Below are 24,663 nucleotides of genomic sequence, written 5' to 3' on the forward strand. Positions count from 1 at the left end.
CCATGGAAAATTCCATCCTCGGAATTTTAAGCCATGGAAAATTCCATCCTCGGAATTTTAAGCCATGGAAAATTCCATCCTCGGAATTTTAAGCCATGGAAAATTCCATCCTCGGAATTTTGAGCCATGGAAAATTCCATCCTCGGAATTTTGAGCCATGGAAAATTCCATCATCGGAATTTTAAGCCATGGAAAATTCCATCCTCTGAATTTTAAGCCATGGAAAAATCCATTCTCGGAATTTTAAGCCATGGAAAATTCCATCCTTCGAATTTTAAGCCATGAAAAATTCCATCCTCGGAATTTTAAGCCATGGAAAATTCCGTCCTCGGAATTTTAAGCCATGGAAAATTCCGTCCCCGGAATTTTAAGCCATGGAAAATTCCATCCTCGGAATTTTAAGCCATGGAAAATTCCATCCTCGGAATTTTAAACCATGGAAAATTCCGTCCTCGGAATTTTAAGCCATGGAAAATTCCATCCTTGGAATTTTAAGCCATGGAAAATTTCATCCTCGGAATTTTAAGCCATGGAAAATTGCATCCTCGGAAATTTCACCCATGTAAAATTCTCCTCACGTAATTTTCACTCCTGGAAAATTGCACCCACAGAATTTTCACCCATGGGAAATTCCACCCATGGGAAATTGCACCCACGGAATTTTCACCTATGGTAAATTCCTCCCACAGAATTTCTACCATGGAAAATTCCATCCTTGGAATTTTAAGCCATGGAAAATTCCATCCTCGGAATTTTAAGCCATGGAAAATTCCATCATCGGAATTTTAAGCCATGGAAAATTCCATCCTCAGAATTTTAAGCCATGGAAAATTCCATCCTCGGAATTTTAAGCCATGGAAAATTCCATCCTCGGAATTTTAAGCCATGGAAAATTCCATCCTCGGAATTTTGAGCCATGGAAAATTCCATCTTTGGAATTTTGAGCCATGGAAAATTCCATCTTTGGAATTTGAAGCCATGGACAATTCCATCCTCGGAATTTTGAGCCATGGAAAATTCCATCCTCGGAATTTCAAGCCATGGAAAATTCTATCCTCGGAATTTTAAGCCATGGAAAATTCCATCCTCGGAATTATAAGCCATGGAAAATTCCATCCTCGGAATTTTAAGCCATGGAAAATTGCATCCTCGGAATTTTCTCCCATGGAAAATTCCACCCACGAAATTTTAAGCCATGGAAAATTCCACCCATGGAATCTTCATCGGTGGAAAATTCCATCCCCGGAATTTTAAGCCATGGAAAATTCTATCCTCGGAATCTTCACCCATGGAAAATTCCACCCACTTATTTCCCCCCCCCCCCGGAAAATTGCACCCACAGAATTTTCACCCATAGGAAATTCCACCCACGGAAATTTCACCTATGGTAAATTCCTCCCACAGAATTTCACCCATGGAAAATTCCATCCTTGGAATTTTATCCCATGGAAAATTCCATCCTTGGAATTTTGAGTGATGGAGAATTCCATCCTCGGAATTTGAAGCCATAAAAAATTCCATCCTCGGAATTTTAAGCTATGGAAAATTACATCCTCGGAATTTTAAGCTATGGAAAATTACATCCTCGGAATTTTAAGCTATGGAAAATTACATCCTCGGAATTTTAAGCTATGGAAAATTCCATCCTCAGAATTTTGAGCCATGGAAAATTCCATCCTCGGAATTTTAAGCCATGGAAAATTCCATCCTCGGAATTTGAAGCCATAGAAAATTCCATCCTCGGAATTTTAAGCCATAGAAAATTCCATCCTCGGAATTTTAAGCTATGGAAAATTCCATCCTCGGAATTTTAAGCTATGGAAAATTCCATCCTCAGAATTTTAAGCCATGGAAAATTCCATCCTCAGAATTTTAAGCCATGGAAAATTCCATCCTCGGAATTTTAAGCCATGGAAAATTCCATCCTCGGAATTTTAAGCCATGGAAAATTCCATCATTGGAATTTTGAGCCATGGAAAATTCCATCCTCGAATTTTAAGCCATGGAAAATTCCATCTTCGGAATTTTAATCCATGGAAAAATCCATCATCAGAATTTTAACCCATTGAAAAATTCATTCTAGGAATTTTAAGCCATGGAAAATTCCATCATCGGAATTTTAAACCATGGAGAATTCCATCATCGGAATTTTAAACCATGGAAAATTCCATCCTCGGAATTTTAAACCATGGAAAATTCCATCCTCGGAATTTTAAACCATGGAAAATTCCATCCTCGGAATTTTCACCCATGGAAAATTCCATCTTTGGAATTTTAACCCATGGAAAATTCCACCCACGTAATTTTCACTCCTGGAAAATTGCATCCTCAGAATTTTCACCCATGGAAAATTCCACCCACGTAATTTTCACTCTTGGAAAATTTTTCCCACGTAATTTACACTCTTGGAAAATTTCTCCCACAGAATTTTCACCTATGGGAAATTCCACCCTTGGGAAATTCCACCAACGGAATTTTAACTTATGGTAAATTCCTCCCACAGAATTACACCCATGGAAAATTCCATCCTTGGAATTTTCACCCATGGAAAATTCCATCCTTGGAATTTTAAGCCATGGAAAATTCCATCTTGGAATTTTAAGCCATGGAAAATTCCATCCTTGGAATTTTAAGCCATGGAAAATTCCATCCTTGAAATTTTGAGCCATGGAAAATTCCATCCCTGAAATTTTAAGCCTTGGAAAATTCCATCCTCAGAATTTTAAGCCATGGAAAATTCCATCCCCGGAATTTTAAGCCATGGAAAATTCCACCCCCGGAATTTTAAGCCTTGGAAAATTCCATCCCCGGAATTTTAAGCCATAGAAAATTCCATCCTTGGAATTTTAAGCCATGGAAAATTCGAACCTCGGAATTTTAAGCCATGTAAAATTCCATCCCCTGAATTTTAAGCCATGGAAAATTCCATCCTCGGAATTTTAAGCCATGGAAAATTCCATCCTTGGAATTTTAAGCCATGGAAAATTCCATCCTTGGAATTTTAAGCCATGGAAAATTCCATCCTCGGAATTTTAAGCCATGGAAAATTCCATCCTCGGAATTTTAAGCCATGGAAAATTCCATCCTCGGAATTTTAAGCCATGGAAAATTCCATCCTCGGAATTTTAAGCCATGGAAAATTCCATCCTCGGAATTTTAAGCCATGGAAAATTCCATCCTCGGAATTTTAAGCCATGGAAAATTCCATCCTCGGAATTTTAAGCCATGGAAAATTCCATCCTCGGAATTTTGAGCCATGGAAAATTCCATCTTTGGAATTTTGAGCCATGGAAAATTCCATCTTTGGAATTTGAAGCCATGGAAAATTCCATCCTTGGAATTTTGAGCCATGGAAAATTCCATCCTCGGAATTTCAAGCCATGGAAAATTCTATCCTCGGAATTTTAAGCCATGGAAAATTCCATCCTCGGAATTTTAAGCCATGGAAAATTCCATCCTCGGAATTTTAAGCCATGGAAAATTCCATCCTCGGAATTTTAAGCCATGGAAAATTGCATCCTCAGAATTTTCTCCCATGGAAAATTCCACCCACAAAATTTTAAGCCATGGAAAATTCCACCCATGGAATTTTCATCGGTGGAAAATTCCATCCCCGGAATTTTAAGCCATGGAAAATTCCATCCTCGGAATTTTCACCCATGGAAAATTCCACCCACTTATTTCCCCCCCCCCCGGAAAATTGCACCCACAGAATTTTCTCCCATAGGAAATTCCACCCACGGAAATTTCACCTATGGTAAATTCCTCCCACAGAATTTCACCCATGGAAAATTCCATCCTTGGAATTTTATCCCATGGAAAATTCCATCCTTGGAATTTTGAGTGATGGAGAATTCCATCCTCGGAATTTGAAGCCATAGAAAATTCCATCCTCGGAATTTTAAGCTATGGAAAATTCCATCCTCAGAATTTTAAGCCACGGAAAATTCCATCCTCAGAATTTTAAGCCACGGAAAATTCCATCCTCGGAATTTTAAGCCATGGAAAATTCCATCCTCGGAATTTGAAGCCATAGAAAATTCCATTCTCGGAATTTTAAGCCATAGAAAATTCCATCCTCGGAATTTTAAGCTATGGAAAATTCCATCCTCGGAATTTTAAGCTATGGAAAATTCCATCCTCAGAATTTTAAGCCATGGAAAATTCCATCCTCGGAATTTTAAGCCATGGAAAATTCCATCCTCGGAATTTTAAGCCATGGAAAATTCCATCCCCGGAATTTTAAGCCATGGAAAATTCCATCCCCGGAATTTTAAGCCATGGAAAATTCCATCCTCGGAATTTTAAGCCATGGAAAATTCCATCCTTGGAATTTTAAGCTATGGAAAATTCCATCCTCAGAATTTTAAGCCTTGGAAAATTCCATCCCCGGAATTTTAAGCCATAGAAAATTCCATCCTCGGAATTTTAAGCCATGGAAAATTCCATCCTCGGAATTTTAAGCCATAGAAAATTCCATCCTCGGAATTTTAAGCCATGGAAAATTCCATCCTCGGAATTTTAAGCTATGGAAAATTCCATCCTCAGAATTTTAAGCCTTGGAAAATTCCATCCCCGGAATTTTAAGCCATAGAAAATTCCATCCTCGGAATTTTAAACCATGGAAAATTCCATCCTCGGAATTTTAAGCCATGGAAAATTCCATCCCCGGAATTTTAAGCCATGGAAAATTCCATCCTCGGAATTTTAAGCCATGGAAAATTCCATCCTTGGAATTTTAAGCCATGGAAAATTCCATCCTTGGAATTTTAAGCCATGGAAAATTCCATCCTCGGAATTTTAAGCCATGGAAAATTCCATCCTAGGAATTTTAAGCCATGGAAAATTCCATCCTCGGAATTTTAAGCCATGGAAAATTCCATCCTCGGAATTTTAAGCCATGGAAAATTCCATCCTCGGAATTTTCACCCATGTAAAATCCCACCCACGTAATTTTCACTCTTGGAAATTTGCACACACAGAATTTTCATCGGTGGAAAATTCCATCCTCGGAATTTTAAGCCATGGAAAATTCCATCCTCGGAATTTTAAGCCATGGAAAATTCCATATTCGGAATTTTAAGACATGGAAAATTCCATCCTCCGAATTTTAAGCCATGGAAAATGCCATCCTCAGATTTTTCACCCGTGGAAAATTCCACCCACGGAATTTTCATAGGTGGAAAATTCCACCCACGAAAATTCCACCCACGGAATTTTCATAGGTGGAAAATTCCACCCACCGAATTATCATCGGTAGTAAATTCCATTCTCGGAATTTTAAGCCATGGAAAATTCCATCCTCGGAATATTAAGCCATGGAAAATTCCATCCTCGGAATTTTAAGCCATGGAAAATTCCATCCTCGGAATTTTAAGCCATGGAAAATTCCATCCTCGGAATTTTAAGCCATGGAAAATTCCATCCTCGGAATTTTCACCCATGGAAAATTCCACCCACATAATTTTCACTCCTGGAAAATTGCACCTACAGAATTTTCATCGGTGGAATATTCCATCCTCAGAATTTTAAGCCATGGAAAATTCCATCCTCGGAATTTTAAGCCATGGAAAATTCCATCCTCGGAATTTTAAGCCATGGAAAATTCCATCCTCGGAATTTTAAGCCATGGGAAATTCCATCCTCGGAATTTTAAGCCATGGAAAATTGAATCCTCAGAATTTTCACCCATGGGAAATTCCACCCATGGGAGATTCCACCCACGGAATTTTCACCTAAGGTAAATTCCTCCCACAGAATTTTATCCCTTGGAAAATTCCATCCTTGGAATTTTATCCCATGGAAAATTCCATCCTTGGAATTTTAAGCCATGGAAAATGCCATCCTCGGAAATTTAAGCCATGGAAAATTCCATCCTCGGAATTTTAAGCCATGGAAAATTCCATCCTCGGAATTTTAAGCCATGGAAAATTCCATCCTCGGAATTTTAAGCCATGGAAAATTCCATCCTCGGAATTTTAAGTCATGGGAAATTTCATCCTCGGAATTTTAAGCCATGGAAAATTCCACCCACATAATTTTCACTCCTGGAAAATTGCACCCACAGAATTTTCATCGGTGGAATATTCCATCCTCAGAATTTTAAGCCATGGAAAATTCCATCCTGGGAATTTTAAGCCATGGAAAATTCCATCCTCGGAATTTTAAGCCATGGAAAATTCCATCCTCAGAATTTTAAGCCATGGAAAATTCCATCCTCGGAATTTTAAGCCATGGAAAATTCCATCCTCGGAATTTTAAGCCATGGAAAATTCCATCCTCGGAATTTTAAGCCATGGAAAATTCCATCCTCGGAATTTTAAGCCATGGAAAATTCTATCCTCGGAATTTTAAGCCATGGAAAATTGAATCCTCAGAATTTTCACCCATGGGAAATTCCACCCATGGGAGATTCCACCCACGGAATTTTCACCTAAGGTAAATTCCTCCCACAGAATTTTATCCCTTGGAAAATTCCATCCTTGGAATTTTATCCCATGGAAAATTCCATCCTTGGAATTTTAAGCCATGGAAAATTCCATCCTCGGAAATTTAAGCCATGGAAAATTCCATCCTCGGAATTTTAAGCCATGGAAAATTCCATCCTCGGAATTTTGAGCCATGGAAAATTCCATCCTTGGAATTTTATCCCATCGAAAATTCCATCCTCGGAATTCTAAGCCTTGGAAAATTCCATCCTTGGAATTCTAAGCCTTGGAAAATTCCATCCTGGGAATTTTAAGCCATGGAAAATTCAATCCTCGGAATTTTAAGCCATGGAAAATTGCATCCTCGGAATTTTCACCCATGTAAAATCCCACTCACGTAATTTTCACTCTGGGAAAATTGCACACACAGAATTTTCATCGGTGGAAAATTCCATCCTCGGAATTTTAAGCCATGGAAAATTCCATCCTCGGAATTTTAAGCCATGGAAAATTCCATCCTCTGACTCTTAAGCCATGGAAAATTCCATATTCGGAATTTTAAGACATGGAAAATTCCATCCTCCAAATTTTAAGCCTTGGAAAATGCTATCCTCGGATTTTTCACCCGTGGAAAATTCCACCCACGGAATTTTCATCGGTGGAAAATTCCACCCACCGAATTATCATCGGTAGTAAATTCCATCCTCGGAATTTTAAGCCATGGAAAATTCCATTTGCGAAATTTTAAGCCATGGAAAATCCCATCCTCGGAATTTTAAGCCATGGAAAATTTCATCCCCGGAATTTTCACCCATGGAAAATTCCACCCACGTAATTTTCACTCCTGGAAAATTGCACCCACAGAATTTTCACTCATGGGTAATTCCACCCACGGAAATTTCACCTATGGTAAATTCCTCCCACAGAATTTCACCCATGGAAAATTCCATCCTTGGAATTTTCACCCATGGAAAATTCCATCCTCGGAATTTTAAGCCATGGAAAATTCCATCCTCGGAATTTTAAGTCATGGAAAATTCCATTTTCGGAATTTTAAGTCATGGAAAATTCCATTTTCGGAATTTTAAGCCATGGAAAATTCTATCCTCGGAATTTTAAGCCATGGAAAATTCCATCCTCGGAATTTTAAGCCATGGAAAATTCCATCCTCGGAATTTTAAGCCATGGAAAATTCCATCCTCGGAATTTTAAGCCATGGAAAATTCCATCCTCGGAATTTTAAGCCATAAAAAATTCCATCATCGGAATTTTAAGCCATGGAAAATTCCATCCATGGAATTTTAAACCATGGAAAATTCCATCCTCGGAATTTTAAGCCATGGAAAATTCCATCCATGGAATTTTAATCCATGGAAAATTCCATCCTCGGAATTTTAAGCCATGGAAAATTTTATCCTCGGAATTTTAAGCCATGGAAAATTCCATCCTCGGAATTTTAAGCCCTTGAAAATTCCATCCTCGGAATTTTAAGCCATGGAAAATTCTATTTTCGGAATTTTAAGCCATGGAAAATTCCATCTTCGGAATTTTAAGCCATTGAAAATTCCATCCTCGGAATTTAAGGCCATGGAAAATTCCATCCTCGGAATTTTCACCCATGGAAAATTCCACCCACGGAATTCTCATAGGTGGAAAATTCCATCCTCAGAATTTTCACCCATGGAAAATTCCACCCACGTAATTTTCACTCCTGGAAAATTGCATCTACAGAATTTTCACCCACGGGAAATTCCACACACGGAATTTTCACCTATGGTGAATTCCTCCCACAGAATTTCACCCATGGAAAATTCCATCCTTGGAATTTTATCCCATGGAAAATTCCATCCTTAGAATTTTAAACCAAGGAAAATTCTATTCTCGGAATTTTAAGCCATGGAAAATTCCATTCTCGGAATTTTAAGCCATGGAAAATTCAATCCTCGGAATTTTAAGCCGTGGAAAATTCCATCCTCGGAATCTTAAGCCATGAAAAATTCCATCCTCGGAATATTAAGCCTTTGAAAATTCCATCCTCGGAATATTAAGCCTTTGAAAATTCCATCCTCGGAATATTAAGCCTTTGAAAATTCCATCCTCGGAATTTTAAGCCTTGGAAAATTTCATCCTCGAAATTTAAACCCATGGAAAATTCCATCCTCGAAATTTAAACCCATGGAAAATTCCATCCTCGGAATTTTAAGCTATGGAAAATTCCATCTTCGGAATTTTAAGCCATGGAAAATTCCATCCTCGGAATTTAAAGCCATCGAAAATTCCATCCTCGGAATTTTAAGCCATGGAAAATTCCATCCTCGGAATTTTAAGCCATGGAAAATTACATCCTCGGAATTTTCACTCCTGGAAAATTCCATCCTCGGAATTTTGAGCCAGGGGAAATTCGAGCCATGGGAAATTGCACCCACGGAATTTTCACCTATGGTAAATTCCTCCCACAGAATTTCTACCATGGAAAATTCCATCCTTGGAATTTTAAGCCATGGAAAATTCCATCCTCGGAATTTTGAGCCATGGAAAATTCCATCTTTGGAATTTGAAGCTATGGAAAATTCCATCCTCGGAATTTTGAGCCATGGAAAATTCCATCCTCGGAATTTTGAGCCATGGAAAATTCCATCCTCGAAATTTTAAGCCATGGAAAATTCCATCCTCAGAATTTTAAGCCATGGAAAATTTCATCCTCGGAATTTTAAGCCATGGAAAATTGCATCCTCAGAATTTTCACCCATGGAAAATTCCACCCACGAAATTTTCATCGGTGAAAAATTCCACCCATGGAATTTTCATCGGTGGAAAATTCCATCCTCGGAATTTTCACCCATGGAAAATTCCACCCACTTATTTCCCACCCCCCGGAAAATTGCACCCACAGAATTTTCACCCATGGGAAATTCCACCCACGGAAATTTCACCTATGGTAAATTCCTCCCACAGAATTTCACCCATGGAAAATTCCATCCTTGTAATTTTATCCCATGGAAAATTCCATCCTCGGAATTTGAAGCCATAGAAAATTCCATCCTTGGAATTTTAAGCCATAGAAAATTCCAACCTCGGAATTTTAAGCTATGGAAAATTCCATCCTCAGAATTTTAATCCATGGAAAATTCCATCCTCGGAATTTTAAGCCATGGAAAATTCCATCATCGGAATTTTAAGCCATGAAAAATTCCATCCTTGGAATTTTAAGCCATGGAAAATTCCATCCTCGAATTTTAAGCAATGGAAAATTCCATCTTCGGAATTTTAAGCCATGGAAAATTCCATCATCGTAATTTTAACCTATTGAAAAATCCATCCTCGGAATTTTAAGCCATGGAAAATTCCATCATCGGAATTTTAAGCCATGGAGAATTCCATCCTTGGAATTTTAACCCATGGAAAATTCCATCCCTGGAATTTTAACCCATGGAAAATTCCACCCACGTAATTTTCACTCCTGGAAAATTGCATCCTCAGAATTTTCACCCATGGAAAATTCCACCCATGTAATTTTCACTCTTGGAAAATTTCACCCACAGAATTTTCACCCATGGGAAATTCCACCCACGGAATTTTCACTTATGGTAAATTCCTCCCACAGAATTTCACCCATGGAGAATTCCATCCTTGGAATTTTATCCCATGGAAAATTCCATCCTTGGAATTTTAAGCCATGGAAAATTCCTTCTTGGAATTTTAAGCCATGGAAAATTCCATCTTGGAATTTTAAGCCATGGAAAATTCCATCCATGGAATTTGAAGCCATGGAAAATTCCATCCTTGAAATTTTAAGCCATGGAAAATTCCATCCCTGAAATTTTAAGCCATGGAAAATTCCATCCTCGGAATTTTAAGCCATGGAAAATTCCATCCTTGGAATTTTGAGCCATGGAAAATTCCATTCTTGGAATTTTAAGCCATGAAAAATTCCATCCCTGGAATTTTAAGCCATGGAAAATTCCATCCTCATAATTTTAAGCCATGGAAAATTCCATCTTCGGAATTTTAAGCCATGGAAAATTCCATCCTCGGAATTTTAAGCCATGGAAAATACCATCCTCGGAATTTTAAGCCATGGAAAATTCCATCCTCGGAATTTTAAGCCATGGAAAATTCGATCCTCGGAATTTTCACCCATGTGAAATTCCCCCCATGTAATTTTCACTCCTGGAAAATTGCACCCACAGAATTTTCACCCATAGGAAAATCCACCCATGGGAAATTCCACCCACGGAATTTTCACCTATGGTAATTTCCTCCCACAGAATTTCTACCATGGAAAATTCCATCCTTGGATTTTTATCCCATGGAAAATTCCATCCTCGGAATTTTAAGCCATGGAAAATTTCATCCTCGGAATTCTAAGACTTGGAAAATTCCATCCTTGGAATTTTAAGCCATGGAAAATTCAATCCTCGGAATTTTAAGCCATGAAAAATTGCATCCTCGGAATTTTCACCCATGTAAAATCCCACTCACGTAATTTTCAATCTTGGAAAATAGCACACAGAATCTTCATCGGTGGAAAATTCCATCTTCGGAATTTTAAGCCATGGAAAATTCCATCCTCGGAACTTTAAGCCATGGAAAATTCCATATTTGGAATTTTAAGACATGGAAAATTCCATATTCGTAATTTTAAGACATGGAAAATTCCATCCTCGGAATTTTAAGCCATGGAAAATGCCATCCTCGGAATTTTCACCCGTGGAAAATTTCACCCACGGAATTTTCATCAGTGGAAAATTCCACCCACCGAATTATCATCGGTGGTAAATTCCACCCACCGAATTATCATCGGTGGTAAATTCCACCCACCGAATTATCATCGGTGGTAAATTCCACCCACCGAATTATCATCGGTGGTGAATTCCATCCTCGGAATTTTAAGCCATGGAAAATTCCATCCTCGGAATTTTAAGCCATGGAAAATTCCATCCTCGGAATTTTAAGCCATGGAAAATTCCATCCTCGGAATTTTCACCCATGGAAAATTCCACCCCCGTAATTTTCACTCCTTGAAAATTGCACCCACAGAATTTTCAGCCATGGGAAATTCCACCCACGGAAATTTCACCTATGGTAAATTACTCCCACAGAATTTCACATATGGAAAATTCCATCCATGGAATTTTCACCCATGGAAAATTCCATCCTCGGAATTTTAAGCCATGGAAAATTCCATCTTCGGAATTTTAAGCCATGGAAAATTCCATCCTCGGAATTTTAAGCCATGGGAAATTCCATCCTCGGAACTTTAAGCCATGGAAAATTCCATCCTCGGAATTTTAAGCCATGGAAAATTCCATCCTCGGAATTTAAAGTCATGGAAAATTCCATCCTCGAAATTTTAAGTCATGGAAAATTCCATCCTCGGAATTTTAAGCCATGGAAAATTCCATCCTCGGAATTTTAAGCCATGGAAAAGCCCATCCTCGGAATTTTAAGCCATGGGAAATACCATCCTCGGAATTTTAAGCCATGGGAAATACCATCCTCGGAATTTTAAGCCATGGAAAATTCCATCATCGGAATTTTAAGCCATGGAAAATTCCATCATCGGAATTTTAAGCCATGGAAAATTCCATCCTCGGAATTTTAAGCCATGGAAAATTCCATCCTCGGAATTTTAAGCCATGGAAAATTCCATCCTCGGAATTTTAAGCCATGGAAAATTCCATCCTCGGAATTTTAAGCCATGGAAAATTCCATCCTCGGAATTTTAAGCCATGGAAAATGCCATCCTCGGAATTTTCACCCGTGGAAAATTCCACCCACTGAATTTTCATATGTGGAAAATTCCAACCACCGAATTATCATCGGTGGAAAATTCCACCCACCGAATTATCATCGGTGGAAAATTCCATCCTCGGAATTTTAAGCCATGGAAAATTCCATCCTCGGAATTTTCACCCATGGAAAATTCCATCCTCGGAATTTTCACCCATGGAAAATTCTACCAACGTAATTTTCACTCCTGGAAAATTGCACCCACAGAATTTTCACCCATGGGAAATTCCACCCACGGAAATTTCACCTATGGTAAATTCCTCCCACAGAATTTCACCCATGGAAAATTCCATCCCTGGAATTTTATCCCATGGAAAATTCCATCCTCGGAATTTCAAGCCATGGAAAATTCCATCTTCGGAATTTTAAGCCATGGAAAATTCCATCCTCGGAATTTTAAGCCATGGAAAATGCCATCCTCGGAATTTTAAGCCATGGAAAATTCCATCCTCGGAATTTTAAGCCATGGAAAATTCCATCCTTGGAATTTTAAGCCATGGAAAATTCCATCCTTGGAATTTTAAGCCATGGAAAATTCCATCCTCAGAATTTTAGGCCATGGAAAATTCCATCCTCGGAATTTTAGGCCATGGAAAATTCCATCCTCGGAATTTTATGCCATGGAAAATTCCATCCTCGGAATTTTAAGCCATGGGAAATTGCATCCTCGGAATTTTTACCCATGTAAAATCCCACCCACGTAATTTTCACTCCTGCAAAATTGCACACACAGAATTTTCATCGGTGGAAAATTCCATCCTCGGAATTTTAAGCCATGGAAAATTTCATACTCGGAATTTTAAGCCATGGAAAATTCCATATTCGGAATTTTAAGACATAGAAAATTCCATCCTCCGAATTTTAAGCCATGGAAAATGCCATCCTCGGAATTTTTACTCGTGAAAAATTCCACCCACGGAATTTTCATCGGTGGAAAATTCCACCCACGGAATTTTCATCGGTGGAAAATTCCACCCACGGAATTTTCATCGGTGGAAAATTCCACCCACCGAATTATCATCGGTTGTAAATTCCATCCTCGGAATTTTGAGCCATGGAAAATTCCATCCTCGGAATTTTAAGCCATGGAAAATTCCATCCTCGGAATTTTCACCCATGGAAAATTCCACCCACGTAATTTTCACTCCTGGAAAATTGCACCCACAGAATTTTCACCCATGGGAAATTCCACCCACGGAAATTTCACTTATGGTAAATTCCTCCCACAGAATTTCACCCATGGAAAATTCCATCCTTGGAATTTTCACCCATGGAAAATTCCATCCTCGGAATTTTAAGCCATGGAAAATTCCATCTTCGGAATTCTAAGCCATGGAAAATTCCATACTCGGAATTTTAAGCCATGGAAAATTCCATCCTCGGAATTTTAAGCCATGGAAAATTCCATCCTCGGAATTTTGAGCCATGGAAAATTCCATCATCGGAATTTTAAGCCATGGAAAATTCCATCCTCGGAATTTTAAGCCATGGAAAATTCCATCCTCGGAATTTTAAGCCATGGAAAATTCCATCCTCGGAATTTTTAGCCATGGAAAATTCCATCCTCGGAATTTTAAGCCAAGGAAAATTCCATCCTCGGAATTTTAAGCCATGGAAAATTCCATCCTCGGAATTTTAAGCCATGGAAAATTCCATCCTCGGAATTTTAAGCCATGGAAAATTCCATCCTCGGAATTTTAAGCCATGGAAAATTGAATCCTCGGAATTTTAAGCCATGGAAAATTGCATCCTCGGAATTTCAAGCCATGGAAAAATTCATCCTTGGAATTTTATGCCATGGAAAATACCATCATCGGAATTTTGAGCCATGGAAAATTCCATCCTCGGAATTTTAAGCCATGGAAAATTCCATCCTCGGAATTTTAAGCCATGGAAAATTCCATCCTCGGAATTTTAAGCCATGGAAAATTCCATCCTCGGAATTTTAAGCCATGGAAAAATCCATCCTCGGAATTTTAAGCCATGGAAAAATCCATCCTTGGAATTTTATGCCATGGAAAATTCCATCCTCGGAATTTTAAGCCATGGAAAATTGTATCCTCGGAATTTTAAGCCATGAAAAATTCCATCCTCGGAATTTTAAGCCATGAAAAATTCCATCCTCGGAATTTTAAGTCTTGGAATATTCCATCCTCGGAATTTTAAGCCATTGAAAATTCCATCCTCGAAATTTAAACCCATGGAAAATTCCATCCTCGAAATTTATACCCATGAAAATTTCCATTCTTGGAATTTTAAGCTTTGGAAAATTCCATCCTTGGAATTTTAAGCCATGGAAAATTCCATCCTTGGAATTTTAGGCCCTGGAAAATTCCATCCTCGGAATTTTAAGCCATGGAAAATTCCATCCTCGGAATTTTAAGCCATGGAAAAATCCATCCTCGGAATTTTCACCCATGTAAAATTCCCCTCACGTAATTTTCACACCTGGAAAATTGCACCCACAGAATTTTCACCCATGGGAAATTCCACCCATGGTAAATTCCTCCCACAGAATTTCTACCATGGAAAATTCCATCCTTGGAATTTTAAGCCATGGAAAATTCCATCCTCGGAATTTTAAGCCATGGAAAATTCCATCCTCGGAATTTTAGGCCATGGAAAATTCCATCCTCGGAATTTTAGGCCATTGAAAATTCCATCCTCGGAATTTTAAGCCATGGAAATTTCCATCCTCGGAATTTTAAGCCATGGGAAATTGCATCCTCGGAATTTTTACCCATGTAAAATCCCACCCACGTAATTTTCACTCCTGGAAAATTGCACACACAGAATTTTCATTGGTGGAAAATTCCATCCTCGGAATTTTAAGCCATGGAAAATTTCATCCTCGGAATTTTAAGCCATGGAAAATTCCATATTCGGAATTTTAACACATGGAAAATTCCATCCTCCGAATTTTAAGCCATGGAAAATGCCATCCTCGGAATTTTTACTCGTGAAAAATTCCACCCACGGAATTTTCATCGGTGGAAAATTCCACCCACGGAATTTTCATCGGTGGAAAATTCCACCCACGGGATTTTCATCGGTGGAAAATTCCACCCACCGAATTATCATCGGTTGTAAATTCCATCCTCGGAATTTTGAGCCATGGAAAATTCCATCCTCGGAATTTTAAGCCATGGAAAATTCCATCCTCGGAATTTTCACCCATGGAAAATTCCACCCACGTAATTTTCACTCCTGGAAAATTGCACCCACAGAATTTTCACCCATGGGAAATTCCACCCACGGAAATTTCACTTATGGTAAATTCCATCCTTGGAATTTTCACCCATGGAAAATTCCATCCTTGGAATTTTAAGCCATGGAAAATTCCATCTTCGGAATTTTAAGCCATGGAAAATTCCATACTCGGAATTTTAAGCCATGGAAAATTCCATCCTCGGAATTTTAAGCCATGGAAAATTCCATCCTCGGAATTTTGAGCCATGGAAAATTCCATCATCGGAATTTTAAGCCATGGAAAATTCCATCCTCGGAATTTTAAGCCATGGAAAATTCCATCCTCGGAATTTTAAGCCATGGAAAATTCCATCCTTGGAATTTTAAGCCATGGAAAATTCCATCCTCGGAATTTTAAGCCATGGAAAATTGAATCCTCGGAATTTTTTAAGCCATGGAAAATTGCATCCTCGGAATTTTTTAAGCCATGGAAAATTGCATCCTCGGATTTTCAAGCCATGGAAAAATTCATCCTTGGAATTTTATGCCATGGAAAATTCCATCCTCGGAATTTTGAGCCATGGAAAATTCCATCCTCGGAATTTTAAGCCATGGAAAATTCCATCCTCGGAATTTTAAGCCATGGAAAATTCCATCCTCGGAATTTTAAGCCATGGAAAATTCCATCCTCGGAATTTTAAGCCATGGAAAAATCCATCCTCGGAATTTTAAGCCATGGAAAAATCCATCCTTGGAATTTTATGCCATGGAAAATTCCATCCTCGGAATTTTAAGCCATGGAAAATTGCATCCTCGGAATTTTAAGCCATGAAAAATTCCATCCTCGGAATTTTAAGCCATGAAAAATTCCATCCTCGGAATTTTAAGTCTTGGAATATTCCATCCCCGGAATTTTAAGCCATTGAAAATTCCATCCTCGAAATTTAAACCCATGGAAAATTCCATCCTCAAAATTTAAACCCATGAAAATTTCCATTCTCGGAATTTTAAGCAATGGAAAATTACATCCATGGAATTTTAAGCCATGGAAAATTCCATCCTCGGAATTTATGCCATGGAAAATTCCATCTTCGGAATTTTAAGCCATGGAAAATTCCATCCTCGGAATTTTAAGCCATGGAAAAATCCATCCTCGGAATTTTCACCCATGTAAAATTCCCCTCACGTAATTTTCACTCCTGGAAAATTGCACCCACAGAATTTTCACCCATGGGAAATTCCACCCATGGTAAATTCCTCCCACAATTTCTACCATGGAAAATTCCATCCTTGGAATTTCAAGCCATGGAAAATTCCATCCTCGGAATTTTAAGCCATGGAAAATTCCATCATCGGAATTTTAAGCCATGGAAAATTCCATCCTCAGAATTTTAAGCCATGGAAAATAACATCCTCGGAATTTTAAGCCATGGAAAATTCCATCCTCGGAATTTTGAGCCATGGAAAATTCCATCTTTGGAATTTGAAGCCATTGAAAATTCCATCCTTGGAATTTTGAGCCATGGAAAATTCCATCCTCGGAATTTTAAGCCATGGAAAATTCCATCCTCGGAATTTTAAGCCATGGAAAATTCCATCCTCGGAATTTTCACCCATGGAAAATTCCACCCACGATATTTTAAGCCATGGAAAATTCCACCCATGGAATTTTCATCGGTGGAAAATTCCATCCTCGGAATTTTAAGCCATGGAAAATTCCATCCTCAGAATTTTCACCCATGGAAAATTCCACCCACTTATTTCCCCCCCCGGGAAATTGCACCCACAGAATTTTCACCCATGGGAAATTCCACCCACGGAAATTTCACCTATGGTAAATTCCTCCCACAGAATTTTACCCATGGAAAATTCCATCCTTGGAATTTTAAGCTATGGAAAATTCCATCCTTGGAATTTTGAGTAATGGAAAATTCCATCCTTGGAATTTGAAGCCATAGAAAATTCCATCCTCGGAATTTTAAGCCATAGAAAATTCCATCCTCGGAATTTTAAGCCATAGAAAATTCCATCCTCGGAATTTTAAGCTATGGAAAATTCCATCCACAGAATTTTAAGCCATGGAAAATTCCATCCTCGGAATTTGAAGCCATAGAAAATTACATCCTCGGAATTTTAAGCCATAGAAAATTCCATCCTCGGAATTTTAAGCCATAGAAAATTCCATCCTCGGAATTTTAAGCCATAGAAAATTCCATCCTCGGAATTTTAAGCCATAGAAAATTCCATCCTCGGAATTTTAAGCCATAGAAAATTCCATTCCTGGAATTCTAAGCCATGGAAAATTCCATCCTCAGAATTTTAAGCCATGGAAAATTCAATCCCCGGAATTTTAATCCATGGAAAATTCCATCCTCGGAATTTTAAGCCATGGAAAATTCCATCATCGGAATTTTAAGCCATGAAAAATTCCATCATTGGAATTTTAAGCCATGGAAAATTCCATCCTCGAATTTTAAGCCATGGAAAATTCCATCTTCGGAATTTTAAGCCATGGAAAATTCCATCATCGGAATTTTAAGCCATGGAAAATTCCATCATCGGAATTTTAACCCATTGAAAAATTCATCCTAGGAATTTTAAGCCATGGAAAATTCCATCATCGGAATTTTAAACCATGGAGAATTCCATCATCGGAATTTTAAACCATGGAGAATTCCATCCTCGGAATTTTAACCCATGGAAAATTCCATCCTTTGAATTTTAACCCATGGAAAATTCCACCCACGTAATTTTCACTCCTTGAAAATTGCATCCTCAGAATTTTCACCCATGGAAAATTCCACCCACCTAATTTTCACTCTTGGAAAATTTCTCCCACAGAATTTTCACCTATAGGAAATTCCACCCTTGGGAAATTCCACCCATGGAATTTTCACTTATGGTAAATTCCTCCCACATAATTACCACTTATGGTAAATTCCTCCCACAGAATTACACCCATGGAAAATTCCATCCTTGGAATTTTATCCCATGAAAAATTCCATTCTTGGAATTTTAATCCATGGAAAATTCCATCTTGGAATTTTAAGCCATGGAAAATTCCATCCATGGAATTTTAAGCCATGGAAAATTCCACCCATGGAATTTTAAGCCATGGAAAATTCCATCCTTGAAATTTTAAGCCATGGAAAATTCCATCCCTGAAATTTTAAGCCATGGAAAATTCCATCCTCTGAATTTTAAGCCATGGAAAATTCCATCCTCTGAATTTTAAGCCATGGAAAATTCCATCCCCGGAATTTTAAGCCATGGAAAATTCCATCCCCAGAATTTTAAGCCTTGGAAAATTCCATCCTCGGAATTTTAAGCCATAGAAAATTCCATCCTCGGAATTTTAAGCCATGGAAAATTCCATCCTCGGAATTTTAAGCCATGTAAAATTCCATCCTCGGAATTTTAAGCCATGGAAAATTCCATCCTCGGAATTTTAAGCCATGGAAAATTGCATCCTCGGAATTTTAAGCCATGGAAAATTGCATCTTCGGAAATTTAAGCCATGGAAAATTGCATCCTCAGAATTTTCACCCATGTAAAATTCCACCCACGTAATTTTCACTCCTGGAAAATTGCACCCACAGAATTTTCATCGGTGGAATATTCCATCCTCAGAATTTTAAGCCATGGAAAATTCCATCCTCGGAATTTTAAGCCATGGAAAATTCCATTTTCGGAAATTTAAGCCATGGAAAATTCCATCTTCGGAAATTTAAGCCATGGAAAATTCCATCTTCGGAAATTTAAGCCATGGAAAATTCCATCTTCGGAATTTTAAGCCATGGAAAATTCCATCCTCGGAATTTTAACCCATGGAAAATTCCATCCTCGGAATTTTAAGCCATGGAAAATTGAATCCTCAGAATTTTCACCCATGGGAAATTCCACCCATGGGAGATTCCACCGACAGAATTCCTCCCACAGAATTTTATCCCATGGAAAATTCCATCCTTGGAATTTTATCCCATGGAAAATTCCATCTTTGGAATTTTAAGCCATGAAAAATTCCATCCTCGGAAATTTAAGGCATGGAAAATTCCATCCTCGGAATTTTAAGCCATGGAAAATTCATTCCTCGGAATTTTTAGCCATGGAAAATTTCATCCTCGGAATTTTAAGCCATGGAAAATTCCATCCTTGGAATTTTAAGCTATGGAAAATTCCATCCTTGGAATTTTAAGCTATGGAAAATTACATCCTTGGAATTTTAAGCCATGGAAAATTGCATCCTCAGAATTTTCACCCATGGAAAAATTCCACCCACGTAATTTTCACTCTTGGAAAATTGCACCCACAGAATTTTCACCCAAGGGAAATTCCACCCATGGGAAATTCTACCCACGGAATTTTCACCTATGGTAAATTCCTCCCACAAAATTTCACCCATGGAAAATTCCATCCTTGGAATTTTATCCCATTGAAAATTCCATCCTCGGAATTTTAAGCCTTGGAAAATTCCATCCTCGGAATTTTAAGATATGGAAAATTCCATCCTCGGAATTTTAAGCCATGGAAAATTCCATCCTTGGAATTTTCACTCATGTAAAATTCCCCCCACAAAATTTTCACTCCTGGAAAATTGCACCCACAGAATTTTCACCCATGGGAAATTCCACCAATGGGAAATTCCACCCACGGAATTTTCACCTATGGTAAATTCCTCCCACGGAATTTTCACCCATGGTAAATTCCTCCCACAGAATTTCTACCATGGAAAATTCCATCCTTGGATTTTTATCCCATGGAAAATTCCATCCTCGGAATTTTAAGCCATGGAAAATTCCATCCTCGGAATTCTAAGCCTTGGAAAATTCCATCCTCGGAATTCTAAGCCTTGGAAAATTCTATCCTCGAAATTTTAAGCCATGGAAAATTCAATCCTCGGAATTTTGAGCCATGGAAAAATTGCATCCTCGGAATTTTCACCAATGTAAAATCCCACCCACGTAATTTTCACTCTGGGAAAATTGCACACTCAGAATTTTCATCGGTGGAAAATTCCATCCTCGGAATTTTAGGCCATGGAAAATTCCATCCTCGAAATTTTAAGCCATGGAAAATTCCCTCCTCTGAATTTTAAGCCATGGAAAATTCCATATTCGGAATTTTAAGACATGGAAAATTCCATATTCGGACTTTTAAGACATGGAAAATTCCATATTCGGACTTTTAAGACATGTAAAATGCCATCCTCGGAATTTTAAGCCATGGAAAATTCCATCCTCGGAATTTTTAGTCATGGAAAATTCCATCCTCGGAATTTTCACCCATGGAAAATTCCACCCACGTTATTTTCACTCTTGGAAAATTGCACCCACAGAATTCTGACCCATGGATAATTCCACCCACGGAAATTTCACCTATGGTAAATTCCTCCCACAGAATTTCACCCATGGAAAATTCCATCCTTGGAATTTTATCCCATGGAAAATTCCATCCTTGGAATTTCAAGCCATGGAAAATTCCATCGGAATTTCAAGCCTTGGAAAATTCCATCTTCGGAATTTTAACCCTGGATAGGTACGCTCCTCGGACACCCCTTTAAGGGTATACTCGGACGCGAACGACACCGACGCCAAAAAATATTCTTGAAAAATCAGTTTTTGCAGTAACCTCCTTTTTTCTTTTGCCAAAAAAAATTTCAATGAATGCTTAAAACAACTGTAAAGATAAATACTACTCATCTGCAGAAAAACTATTTATTATAAATATTTTAAAAAATTAAGTAGAAAAAAAAAGACCTGACATAAAAATTCATAAAAAAAAGTTTATACATATATACACAAATCCTTTTAGGAATTGATTCTTGAATGTTTAGGACACATCTTGATGTATTTTGGATGAAGTCAGACCCATGGAGGTGAAGATCTGAAATGAGAAAAAAAGAGTAACTTTTTTTGGCCAAAAAAATTTGTCCAAATTTCATGAATTTTTTTGGGTACCCAAATGAAATAGGAAGTTGCTAATTTTTTTAGGGAATAAACATATGTTATCCTAAAATAGAAATATGTAAAAAATCTTCATTATTTTGTAAATTACATTTATATCAGGGGCCATATCTAAAGGTAATTTTTTGAGTACTTAGAAATTTCGTAAAAAAATACATATATTTAATATATAATATGATATATATGCAGGTAAAAATATACCAAAATATCACAAATTCTATAGGGAACAAGAATATATATAGATAGGGCAGCTTACGCTTCGGATATGTCCACAAAATGGCCGCCAACCACACTGACTCAGACTCCCTAATCTGCCACTTGAAATGTAGGAAGGGTATGTCAATTTCAAGGTGTTATTTACTAATCTAATTATTATTGGATATGCATAAAAATTGTATGGTGGGTTGCTGGATAATTGTCGATTATTTTACGACTATAAAATTGAAATTCTGACCCAAAAAAATTTTTTTGAAGGGAAATAAAATCGAAAAAAAAAATGTAAAACAATATAATATTTTAGCTAACAAAATTTGATGATATTCAATCAAAAACAAAGTAAACAAAATTTTCCGACAAATGAACATCTAGAGGAATCATTACTCTGTGATAGTTCCTTAGTACGTAGTAATTTTGAAAGAATTGGGAAAAAACAAAAAAATGGCAATCACCGGAAAATCGAACACATACCTATATATACGCCATATCTGGCTAAAAAAAAGATAGGCATGGGTAGCCAGATCATCTAGAAACACTTTCCAACACTATAAAAATATAAGTTTTGCGACACTACTTGCCAATTCCTTACGGTAACATGACTAAGCGAAAAAATGCAAAACAAATAAAAAGGGGCACTCGCGGAAAAATGGCTAACATTCTAATATACGGCATTTCAGAAAAAGAAAATTCAGCCACGTGCTAGGCAAACCATCAAGGCACATTTTCCGACAAATAAACATCTAAATGAATCATTACTCTGTGATAGTTCCTTAGTACGTAGTAATTTTGAAAGAAATGGGAAAAAACGAAAAAATGGCAATCACAGGAAAATCGAACACAAACCTATATATACGCCATATCTGGCTAAAAAAAAAAAAGATAGACATGGGTAGCCAGATCATCTAGAAACACTTTCCAACACTATAAAATTATAAGTTTTGCGACACTACTTGCCAATTCCTTACGGTAACATGACTAAGCAAAAAAATGCAAAACAAATAAAAAGGGGCACTCGTGGAAAAATGGCCATTCTAATATACGGCATTTCAGAAAAAAAAATTTCAGCCACGTGCTAGGCAAACCATCAAGGCACATTTTCCGACAAATAAACATATAAATGAATCATTACTCTGTGATAGTTCCTTAGTACGTAGTAATTTTGAAAGAAATAGGAAAAAACGAAAAAATGGCAATCACAGGAAAATCGAACACATACTTATATATACGCCATATTTGGCTAAAAAAAAATAGGCATGGGTAGCCCGATCATCTAGAAACACTTTCCAACACTATAAAAATATAAGTTTTGCGACACTACTTGCCAATTCCTTACGGTAACATGACTAAGCAAAAAAATGCAAAACAAATAAAAAGGGCCACTCGTGGAAAAACGCCCAACATTCTAATATACGGCATCTCAGATAAAAAAAAAGACATGCACGTGTTAGCCCAACCATCAAGGCACACTTTCTAACACATAAACATGAAAAAAAAATCAATAATATACGGCAATTCCTTACTACGTAGTAAATTTTTACAAATATTGAAAAAAAACAGAAATTGGCAACCGCAGTTAAATACCCAATATACCAATAACTACGTCGTATCTGACAAAAACAAAATCACGCATGGGTAGCCAGATCATCTAGACACACTTTCCAACACTAAAAAAGCAAAAGTTTTACGACACTATTTGGCAATATCTTACGGAAAAATGACTTGGCAAAAAAATGAAAAAAAATGAAAAAGGGGTACTCGCGGTAAAATGCCCGACATTCTAATATACGGCATCTCAGATAAAAAAAAAGACATGCACGTGTTAGCCCAACCATCAAGGCACACTTTCTAACACATAAACATGAAAAAAAAATGAATGATATACGGCAATTCCTTACTACGTAGTAATTTTTACAAATATTGAAAAAAAACAGAAATTGGTAACCGCAGTTAAATACCCAATATACCAATAACTACGTCGTATCTGATAAAAACAAAGTCATGCATGGGTAGCCAGATCATCTAGACACACTTTCCAACACTAAACAAGCAAAAGTTTTACGACACTATTTGGCAATATCTTACGGAAAAATGACTTGGCAAAAAAATGAAAAAAAAGGAAAAAGGGTCACTCGCGGTAAAATGGTCCTCGTCGTAATGAACGACATTTTAACTAAAAAAAAAATCATGCACATGGTAGCCAAACAATCCACCAAGACTTTCCACAACTGATAACCTATACAAGTTGCACCATTCTACGACAATTTCATAATACGTAATAACTTTGATAATTATGCAAACTACCTTAGAAGGGTAAACTCGGCCGCGCTCGACCCCGACGCGTCTCAGAAATCGGGGAAGGAGTACAGCTACAGCAATGCACATCTGGACACTACTAGAGCGTGTAGGGGAGACACCTCCTGCAGGTCGATCACCCACAAATTCAGTCACGGGGGTGAGTCACGTGAGAAAAACCTGTTTTTTTTTGACGCTCGGGGTAGCGAACGACCCATCGTACCTATCCAGGGTTAAGCCATGGAAAATTCCATACTCGGAATTTTAAGCCATGAAAATTCCATCCTCGGAATTTTAAGCCATGGAAAATTCCATCCTCGGAATTTTAAGCTATGGAAATTCCATCCTCGGAATTTTAAGCCATGGAAAATTCCATCCTCGGAATTTTAAGCCATGGAAAATTCCATCCTCGGAATTTTAAGCCATGGAAAATTCCATCCTCGGAATTTTAAGCCATGGAAAATTCCATCCTCGGAATTTTAAGCCATGGAAAATTCCATCCTCAGAATTTTAAGCCATGGAAAATTCCATCCTCGGAATTTTAAGCCATGGAAAATTCCATCCTCGGAATTTTCACCCATGTAAAATCCCACCCACGTAATTTTCACTCTTGGAAATTTGCACACACAGAATTTTCATCGGTGGAAAATTCCATCCTCGGAATTTTAAGCCATGGAAAATTCCATCCTCGGAATTTTAAGCCATGGAAAATTCCATCCTCGGAATTTTAAGCCATGGAAAATTCCAAATTCGGAATTTTAAGACATGGAAAATTCCATCCT

The sequence above is a fragment of the Palaemon carinicauda genome, chromosome 12 (assembly GCF_036898095.1).
Source record: "Palaemon carinicauda isolate YSFRI2023 chromosome 12, ASM3689809v2, whole genome shotgun sequence".
Lineage (NCBI taxonomy): Eukaryota > Metazoa > Arthropoda > Malacostraca > Decapoda > Palaemonidae > Palaemon > Palaemon carinicauda.